Here is a 10,377-nt window from a genome sequence, read left to right as displayed (position 1 = left end):
ACTATATTCAAATGTTTCTGATCTGTGCCTAAGACTTTCATCCACTCCTGAAACCAATCCAAACAAAAACCACAGGGCATGAACAATATCTAGAATTAGCTCTGGGTTCTGTAAATTAGTGTTACAGTAAGATATTAATTACTTAATGTCTGCCTCCAAGCAAGTCAATGTATCCCAGAAGCTAGGATGTATTGGACTCTCATTAGAAGCAAACCAATTCTACAGTGGTAACTCCATCAAGGGCTAAATGGTCTACCTCCATTTTTCTCTCTGGCTTCCTGAGTCACCCTTATTTTTTATTCATCATACCAAGCTTTATTTTTTTTTCAGAAACATGAAAGATACATTTGTGCATGGAGATTGAAATATTCATAAAGTATGCTCCTTTGGGTCCATATATAGAACAGGTGAAGCAAGTTTCAAAAGACTGATGACCATATGCTTAGCATGCAGGTCATTTCAATCCAAATTTAACCATGGACAAGCCAAACGCCTAACTAATCTCGCAAAGAAAGAACTTTTAATCTGCTAACAGTATCTGCTTCTATCAACTGGCTGTTTTAAAGAAGTGAAGATGCCACAGTTAATGTCTGGTAAGTAGGAAAGATGAGGGAAGCTTTAACTCAACTTAGTACTACCATGAAACAAAGAATTTGCTCAGGAATTTCAGCAGAATGCTTTCTGCTCATTTTACACATGAACACCCTGCTCATAGACAATTTTAGATGATCAGAGCCTCTGAAGATCTCCATTATTTAATGCCCTCATTCTGACTTTCTGAGGCACAATCTAGCTCCCTTAAAGAGTACTTGTGAGGATCTGGCATCCTCTTAGTTATAAGATTGTGGGAGCATCTGTCCTGGAATGTCTCCAAGGTTCCCTGTTCTGCTGTGAGAGTACCCAGATGTTGAAACAGTCACCATTTACAGATTCCGGGAGAAGCTGAACATTCAATTAGATGCGTGAGAATGAAGGGACCTGCCCACTATGCCAACTCCACCCTGCTGTCTGTTGTACAAATCGCAGATATATGATATTTTGTCTATAGTCAAAAATTGGCAATCTTCTATAAACTGCTAGGGTGTGTCTCTTGGGAAACTTGATGTCTGTGGTCCCCAGAATGTCACCTTCTCCTTGAGAGGACTAATGGAAGAAAAACCTTAGTGTAGTATTCAGTCATCATTGAAGACACTTCGAAGTGAAAAGGTATCAGCTTTTTCTGCAGTATCCCATCCAAGAGAAAAAGCAACAGTGTCAAATTCACTCCCTTGGTTGATTACTCCCACACCCTTCCCCCAAATCTTCAAATGATCTTCAGAAAATCTGATGCTTCTGGTAGGAGTTCTCACAGGTAGGGCATGGCAAGAGTCCAGGGAATATAGATGCTTATGAGAGATTTCCAAGAGGCTGCTAGAAAGCTCATAAATTTGTCTAAGATAGGACAAGTCATACAAGGCAAGGAAGAGAGTCCAGGGTCATTTCTTCAGAGGTTGCTGGAAGTCTACCACAGCTATACAATTCTGGTCCCAGAGGCAAGGGAAAATCAATCTTCTCTGAAACTGGCATTGCCAGACATCTGCTGAAAACTCCAATGACTGGAAGGATTTGAAGGTACATGTATGGCTAAGCTCCTGGTTGTAGCTGACAATGTTGTTTAGAATAGGGAGGCTCTGGAGGATAGGCAGAGTAGAGAGCTTGCCAAGGTGCTACTAGCAGCTATAGGAAGAGACCAGTGGCCTGTCTAAAAAATTGGACCCATACACACAAGGGTGGCCAGCTGTCCCAAGTAGTGTGACAGCTGCTGCTTTGATGGTCAAGGACACAGATAAAATCACCATGGGACAAGAACTTATTATGACCACACCTCATGTCATCGAGGGCAAACTCAGCACCCCCCCCCCAAACCTTTGAATATCTAATGCTTGGCTGGCACATTTTCAGTCCCTGCTCCCAAATCTGCCACACATTAAACACTACTGTCTTAAACCTGGTTACTCTGTTCCTGAACCCAGACCTGGATGCTATGCATGACTGCTGACTTCACAGATAGGAGCAACTTTATGCAAGGTAGAACCATGTATGCAGGTGTGGTGGTGTGGTGGCTCCTGACTCTATACTGTGGGCTTCAGCCCTACCACTGTCAGCTTTGGCCCAAAAAGCTGAATTGCCTTGAGTCAAGCTCTAAAACTGGCAAAGGACAAAATTGCTAACAACTGTACAGACAGCCAATATACCTTTGCTACAGATCATGTTTATGGATTCATATATAAAGAAATGGCTGCTCATGGAAGAGGGAAAAACTATCAAATGTAAGGACAGATTCTGGCCCTATTAGGAGTGCTATGACTGCATCTTTACTGCCAAGGACATCTAAAGGATGTAGATGAGAGGAAAAAAGGAAACAGGCTAGTCAATAAGACTACAAAAGAGATTTCACAGCCAAACCCATGATAGATTTAGTCCTCCCAGAGCTCCCCGCAACCCCACCAAAGAGAGAATGCCACCATAGTAGCCAAGAAGCTGCTCAAGAACATCATCCCCATGTATGGACTGCCCTCACTACTGGGGTCTCACAATGGACCAACCTTCATCTCTCAGGTAACACAGTCACTTGTTAAGATATTGAGGACAGATTGGAAACTACATTGTGCTTATCATCCCCAGAGTTCAGGACAAGTAGAAAGGATGAATTGGACCCTAAAGGAAATCTTAACCAAATTAATTCTAGAAACTGGCAATGACCGGGTAGCCCTCCTCCCCTATGCCTTACATAAGGCAGGAACATCCCTTATATTTTGGATTTGATTCCTTTTGAGATCCTGTATGGGAGATCTCCTACTCTCCCTCCTAACCTTCAGTCTGAAATTCTTGCAGAATATGACCACCAGAAGTTCCTGAAGGCTGTGCAGGCTCTTCAACAGGATACAAAAGCAAAATGGCTAAGCATCTACCAAGTCTATGAGTCTGTACCCCTTCCTTCCTAATCCCCATTGCTTTGAACCAGGTGATGAGATATGGATTAAGAGGCATAACGACTTCTTAATCCAATGACCCTTGAGCCTCATTGCAAGGGCCCACACATAGTGATTCTGACAACACTCATAGCCATAAAAGTCAATGGGATAAAGGCTTGGATCCACAGCTCTCACATCAAGCCTGCCGATCGAGGGACAACTCAGCAGTTGAAGCTTTGCAGAGAATGGCTTCCAGATGACTGCGTGCCTGAAGCTAACGCTGGACTGTGGAAATCTGTCATCCTCTCATGAAATCCAATCAAGCTAAGGATCTGAAAAACTCTTGCTTCACGCACTACTTGCTGTACCCTAGATGATGTTGGGCCTTCATAGGTCTCCAAAGGGTTTCATCTACCAGTTACTCATACTTGGTTTGCTTAGAAATCAGACTTCAGTGGACACAGATAACCACCAAGCTCTCACCACCAAATGGATACTTCAAGGCCCTGAAGGAACCTCACAATATTTAAAGAGAGAGGTACAGACTTTGACATTTACTGATCTAGTGATTACCACTCCCCCTTTTTACCTAGACCTTTGTGCCTGGTCAGATACTTGTGGAAGGATCCAGGAAGAGGTACTGTTCCTCATATTAGGAACCACAAAGTGCTAGGCCAACCTGTGTGAAGCATTGCCCAAAACAGCAACTTGCAAACATCCAACTCTATGTATGCCCAGGGACAAATGACTATGGGACTTGTGGTGGTACTAAGAAATTCTTTTGCACAAAATGGGGCTGCAAGACCAATGCTCCATGGGTGCATAAAAATTTGGATCTTATCCAGATAAGCAGGACAGCAGGCCTGACACCTGAGGGATTGGTGAGTTCAACATGGGGAAAAAAACCCTATCTCCAATTCAATAACAGAGGAAGGGGGAAAGAGCAGAGGATGGGAGGTTGGAAAGGTTTGGGGCTTAATGGTATATCATGGACACAATAGGAGACTCCTCTTTCAGATTCAAAAACAGTTCAGCCTGGATCCCCTCCTATAGCCATGAGACCTGCAGCCCTGGTATTGCCAATACCTGTCTTAAAAACCATACCAGCCTTAGTTCCAGATCCATCCTTCCTTATAAACATGGTCCTGCCCCTATCATCACACCCCTCCCTAGGGCCTTTGACCCAACCATCCTATTTAAACTACTTAACTTCACCTTCAATTTTATTAACTCCACCACTAATCTCAATAGAGAAGATTGTTGGCTGTTTGAATCCCAGACCCCTATACTATACTATACTATACTATACTATACTATACTATACTATACTATACTGGTTGTGGTACCACAGAAAATTCATCAACACCCCTAGAAAGTCTGCCAAGCTGTTCCTGGGGAAGGGTTACAGTCCTCACCCTTCAATAAATAACTGGAAAGGGACTATGTGTAATAGGGAAAGAGGAAAGACTAAATAACTCCCCTCACCTTAAGCATCTTTGCAATAACACCTTTACCATACAAGCCAGAAACTCCTACCTTGTGCTCCTAATGAACTTGGTTTGCCTGTGCCTCAGGCTTAACCTCTTGCATCCATCCAGATTCTTTGAAATTCTAGCTTATGTGTTCTGGCTACCGTATTTCCTCAAGTCTACTATTTCCCCTTCAGTACCTATATGGAGACAGCTCTGGACTAGTACAGGGAAAATGAGATTTTAGGGCCTTAGCAATCCTACTTACAGTGCTTGTAGGTACTGGCATAGCTGGTACTGCGGCTCTTGTCAAAGCAGATGAGACTCTTCAAGCCCTAAATAATCTTACAGACTCAGACTTTGCTCAGTTAGAAAAGTCTATCCATCACTTAGAACAGTTGCTAGACTCATGAGCTGAAGCAGTATTACAAAATAGAATGGGATTAGACTTACTCTTCCTACAATAGGGAAGGTCTGCCAAGCCCTGGGAGAGCAATTCTATTTCTACACCAACTGAGGCATTATCAGAAACAGCCTGGCCATGCATGGTCTCCCAGAGACTAGAGGAAAGGGATAAACCCAGGTAACAGAATCAAATCTGGTATGAGTCATTACTTTCCTGGTCCTCCTGGATGACTATGCTAATATGGCCACTAGTGCAGTCAATTCTGCTCTTGCTAATTGTTCTCACTTGTGGATCTTGTGTGGTCAGTGCTCTAGTCAAATTCTCTATGGTGCAGTTGATGATTCTGAAGCAACAGTATCAGCCGCCTAGAGACATCTTAGGGATTTAAGATGAGCCTTTCTCAAGTGGGGGAATGAAAGGACAACATAAATGAGTCCATTTGTCTCCATTTAAGGAAGGCACCAGCTCCAGGAACAGACTTTAAAATCTAGAACAAAATCATAAAACCCACTCCCAAAGAAGAGCCTGGGGATAACCTTAAAACTGGGAAAATAGTATATCTCAGAATGAGCCATCGGTGATGGGCAACCCTGTTTCATCATATGGTTGACTGTTCATGACATTGGAATGCAGACAACTGATCACCTGTGAGCCCCTAGCACCCACCAATGAAATTTTAGATTACCTAATCCTTCTAGAGAGTCCCCCCAGTTCCCTATGAGAAGGCATGCAGGCCTTCATCTGAGGTTGCCAGTTTGGAGAATAGGTGACCCCTGCATGCTGGATGGTTTTGCAGAATAAACACTCTATGTTTTTGCATACTATCTGAGTCTGGGGCCTTCCTTCAGCTATTTTCAGACCCTTTCAGAAAGATCAGGCTTCTAAGAGATAACAACCATATATGATAAAATAAAATATAAAACAAAACCCACCAAGTCAAGACTGGACCAGGCAATCCAACAGAAGACAAAGAGTCCAACCACTTGCGCAAGAATCAGATACCCACTGATTCACACATTTAAGAGTACCATAATAATTCTGAACCGATGGCTCTGCCTCTCACTGGCTGCAGCGCTCAAGAGAGTGGGCCCTGAATCTTAACTAGTAGCATAGTAGAGCTGACCCTGGTGGTAGAGGTGCTAGTGAGCCAGCCCTGAGGGCATGAGGGTTGGAGAGCTGTCTTTGCCACTCATCTGCCATGGAGTGGAGTGGGTGAGGAGAGATGCCCATATCCTCCACAGTGGTGGGGGGAGAGTTGGCCCTGGAGTCATGAGTGCAGGAAAGTTGTCCCTGCTCCTTGCCTGCTGCAGCACTCAGGAGATTAGGCCCCATGCCTCTCCTGGGCAGCACAGTAGCTCTGGCCCTAGTGGCAAAGGCATGGGTGAGAGCCAGTCTTTAGGGCATGGCACAGGGAGAGGCAGCCCTGCCCCTTGCTAGCTACCATATCGGATGAGCTAGCCAGGGCAGTGCTGAAGAGCTCACCCTGGTGGTGTGGATGTGGGAAAGCTGGTGGGCTAACCAACTCAGCTACTACCCAGTCCATGATCCAGGGCTTTGAGCTGGTTCATCCCAACATCTACCCCATGTATAAATTGCTGGAGAACATGAAGTTACTGGTCCTGAAGATCCAAAGTTGAAGGATCTCCATGACACAGGGCAGCAACAGAATATCCAAGAAGAGTCTCAGTGAGGATCCAGTATTGATAATGTAGCAGAAGCCAGAAGCCTCCGTCCAGACTAATGACTCATTGCAATGAACATTTTGCAAGTAAAGATGAGTGGACAAAAGTGTAATATTGTATGACACACTGTAACACACTACAGATTCCACAAAGGGATACTTTGTTTTATTTTATTTTTGTTTTTGTTTTTATTTTCTTTTGAGGGTGATGTTGCAAGGTCCGAGGGCGTACACAAAGGGATGGGAAGGTGAGTGGGATTAGGATGCATAATGTGCAATTCACAGAGAATCAATAAACAGTTAAATAAATAAATACTGAGCTGAAAGCTATAATGTATATAGTGCAGATCCATGTAGGCCCTTCACTGGCTGCTTCAGTCTCTGCAAGCTCATATGACCTTTGCTCTATTTGTTCCCTTGGTGTTTTCAATCCCTTCTGACCCTTACATTCTTTCTTCCACCTCTTGCACAGGGTTCTTTGAACTCTGAGGGGGACAGATTTGATGGAGGCATTCCATTTAGAGCAATGTGCTCCAAGGACTGACTGACTCTCTCTCTCTGAATAATGTCTAGCTGTGTGCCTCTGCATTGTGGTATCTATTCTATTTCAGGAGGAAGCTTCTTTGAGGATGATTGAATGATACACTGATCTATGAATGTAGCAGAATGTCATTATTTTATTGATGCTTTTTTTTTTTTTAGGTCATGGTCTCTAGACTATCTAGTCTCTTTTTCTTGTTTGACCAGACAGTGTTGGGCATGGGTTTCTTCTCATGGAATGGGCCTTAAGTCAAATCAGACATTGGTAGACTATTTCTACAAGTTCTGTACCACTGTTGCCCTAGCATATGTTGTAGGCAGGACAGATTGTAGGGAAGAGGTTTTGCAGCTAGGTTGGTGTTTACATGTCTCTTTTGATAGCCTTCTTTCACCAAAGACACTAGGATGTAGGAGGTGAAGATTTCATGTAGGCAACAATTTGTCTTCTCCATTAATGGTGTGGGTATTGTTCTCAGTGACAGGCCCAGCTGTCAGTTTTCAGAGAGCAACCTGAACAGGGCCTGGAGTCTCTTCTGGGTCTCCAGGGCTTCAAGTCCTAGCTCGACCTTACCAGGATTCCTCTCATGGTCCACTGACCCACACCTCTCCCTATCTGATCATCTTATTTTGTTCCCAGCCCTGCCCCATGACCCCAGACCACTCATAAATCTATTTTATTTTCTCCTCCTAGGGAGATCCATGTGCTTTTCCTACTACTTTCCTCTACCTCCACATTCCAACTCTATAAATTTTGGCTTGGCTTTCACTTATTTATGGCCAATATCCACATGTAAGTGAATACATATTTATTTTTCTGGGCCTATTTCAGCTAGTTTTTTTTTTTTATTATTAACTATTTTTCCTCTTGGACCTCAAACAGGAATTCTTTGCCCAATTCAGCATGAAGAAATTACAAGGACACTGACATCGTTATCCTGATCCCTTAAGGTAGGATGAATAGTTTTGGTTATTTGATGTGTTATGATTGTATCATTTAGGGTGGAAGGCTTTTGTGGGACTGCGTAAGGGTATCCTGGGTCATGGTGGAGCAGGTGCCTAGAACCCCGAGACTCTGCAAATTCTGGGTAGGGTTCTGCATGAGAACCGGCAGGAGTTTGGTGCCCCCCAGAACCCAGGATCCTGAAAAACAGTCACGGTCTCCATAGAATTACATAGGCCAGGCTATAGGCCTCAGGCCCTAGGGATTTACATACTAGTGAAGGCCAGAGGGCAGAGCAAATTAAACATGCCTCCCCCAGATCCTCCCCCAATCCTCCCCCTTTCTCCCTCCCTATATAACTCAGGACTGCCCTGAGTTCTGGGGGGTACGCCTAGATCCATCTACCATCTGCCATGACAATAAACCTTTTTGGAACCAAGGACTTCCTCGTGTTATTGGGGCCTGTCATCGCCAAGGCCTCCAGGCTGCTGGAACCATAGGATTCCTCCTGAATGTGGGACTCGCCCCAGTGGTGGAAGCCCCTCCGGGGCCACACCGCAGAGGCGGCCTCTAAAAATTTCCCCACATTTTGGCACCCAACGTGGGGCACAGACACCCACGGACTTCAAGAACCGGGCCACCCCAGTCTGCTACAGAATGCAGCCGAGCTTCCCACCCTGCTTGTCCAGTGCTGTGACGAATCGACTCAGTGAAGATTCCGCGCTTCTCCCATGCTGACTAAAGCTACAGCTGCTTAATCTCTCACTTGGAGGATCTCTGTGTTCCAGCCATGAGGACCCACAACTCCAAGCAAGCTGGCCAGGCCGCCGAGTCTGCTAAGCAAGTACAGTCTCTCCCATGGGTGCTGCTAGGGCCTCTTTCTTCTTCCCCTATCCCTCTCCTTTTCTCCGCTGTGGGTTGCCCTACATGAGCCCACATGCCCCCGTCTCAGTCCTACGAGCCAAGGGCTTGAGACCAATCGGCCCCTGGCTGCCTCAGAGCACAGGGATCCCCAATCCCTTTCATTTTCTCAGCAGTGGGTTGTCCGACACAAGCCCAAATGCCCGTCTCGGTCCTGAGAACCAAAGACTCGAGACCAGTCCATCTCCGGCCAACTTCTGGCCCAGAGATCCCCAGTCCAAGAGCTCTACACCCCCATGGATCCTGAGTGAAAATTCCCCATGCTGGGCGAGGCCCCACCGTGCTTGCCTGGTGTTGCAGGGAATAAACTCAGCCAAGGTCCCATTTGTTCCTGCCATGCTGAGCTATCCCAGCCTACTACGTCATGGCAGACACACAGACCCACAGCGCAACAGAGATTCATGCCCGCGCATGCCCACACATGGGCCTACATCGTTCCCTACAGGTGGTAGAGGATCCAGACAAAGCCAGCTCCAAGAGTACCCCCCCCCCCGCTGGTGCCCGCCAAGACCCTCTCCATGGAACCGTGAGTAACTCCAGCCTAGTCCCTAAGACTAGGTGGGTCTCTCTCTATCCTTTCTCCCTCTTTCTCTCTCCATGTGTTTCGGGCCAACGTTTTCTCTCTAAATCTTAACTACCACTAGCTCCTGCCTGGCTCAAAAAACTAAGTTTCTCTCTCCACGTGTTTCCCACAAAATGGTGGAGACTCCTTAATCGCCATACTTTACCCCTCCCCCCCCAAAATCTCCCGCGCTCTGCCTGCCAAGAGGTTTGCCCCTCCCCCAGGGGTTAACTTTTCGTGCTAAAATTCCCCCACTCCCGATCATAGCTCAGTCTCACACAGCCTTTCACTCCTTCTGACTCTGTTATCAAACTTCTATGTTTTTCGCTTTAAACTTTTCTTCAAAGTTAGCCTTTCTTTTCTCTAAGAAAAACAACAGGGGGAATTCCTTGGCCTCTCTGCTAGAACACCCAGCCACCACGTGGTAGCCCAAACCACCACATGACAGAACAAGCCTTTCCTCCACTACTTCTAAATCCACCACTAATGCCTTTTCCCCTAACAGGAATGCCTAAAACAACAGTGTTTGTGCTTTTCAACCCAAACATTTTTGCCTTTCGTTTAAATATCTCCTTTTCACTCATGATATATTCTCAACATTTTTTTCCAACTTTTAAAATTTCTTCAAGGTTTGAAAGTCATCTAAATCTACTTCCACAGGTTAAATCAACATGCTGATCACCACCTTCAAACTCGTAATTAACAACTAGTTTCCTTTTACAGACAAACTGTTGCTGCCTATATAATTAATATGATTTTCTTCCTCAGTCAGCTAAAACAGACTCAAAGGTGACTTCTAAGACTGAAATTTTCTCAAACACCTTTACTTTCTAGGATCTCAACGACACACCATGACGTACCTGATCCCAAGTAGCCTAATGCTTGCTACACACCCTTTACAGAC

General features: G+C 45.2%; 1 long non-coding RNA gene across 2 annotated transcripts; it reads left to right on the top strand.

The window, feature by feature from the left end:
• The first annotated feature begins 304 nt into the window (after positions 1-304).
• Positions 305-8,689, top strand: LOC114629940. 2 transcript variants are annotated; one of them, XR_003712746.1, is made up of 4 exons: positions 305-593; positions 7,742-7,840; positions 7,931-7,998; positions 8,603-8,689. It is a non-coding gene; the product is annotated as an uncharacterized LOC114629940 (long non-coding RNA). The 2 variants fall into 2 exon arrangements; XR_003712745.1 differs by lacking the exon at positions 305-593 and having other exon boundaries at positions 7,351-7,840.
• The last annotated feature ends 1,688 nt before the right edge of the window (positions 8,690-10,377 follow it).

The sequence above is a fragment of the Grammomys surdaster genome, unplaced genomic scaffold, assembly GCF_004785775.1.
Source record: "Grammomys surdaster isolate TR1022 unplaced genomic scaffold, NIH_TR_1.0 323, whole genome shotgun sequence".
Lineage (NCBI taxonomy): Eukaryota > Metazoa > Chordata > Mammalia > Rodentia > Muridae > Grammomys > Grammomys surdaster.
The sequence above is the reverse complement of the archived record's forward strand: the minus strand, read 5'-3'. Positions and strand labels throughout refer to the sequence as shown.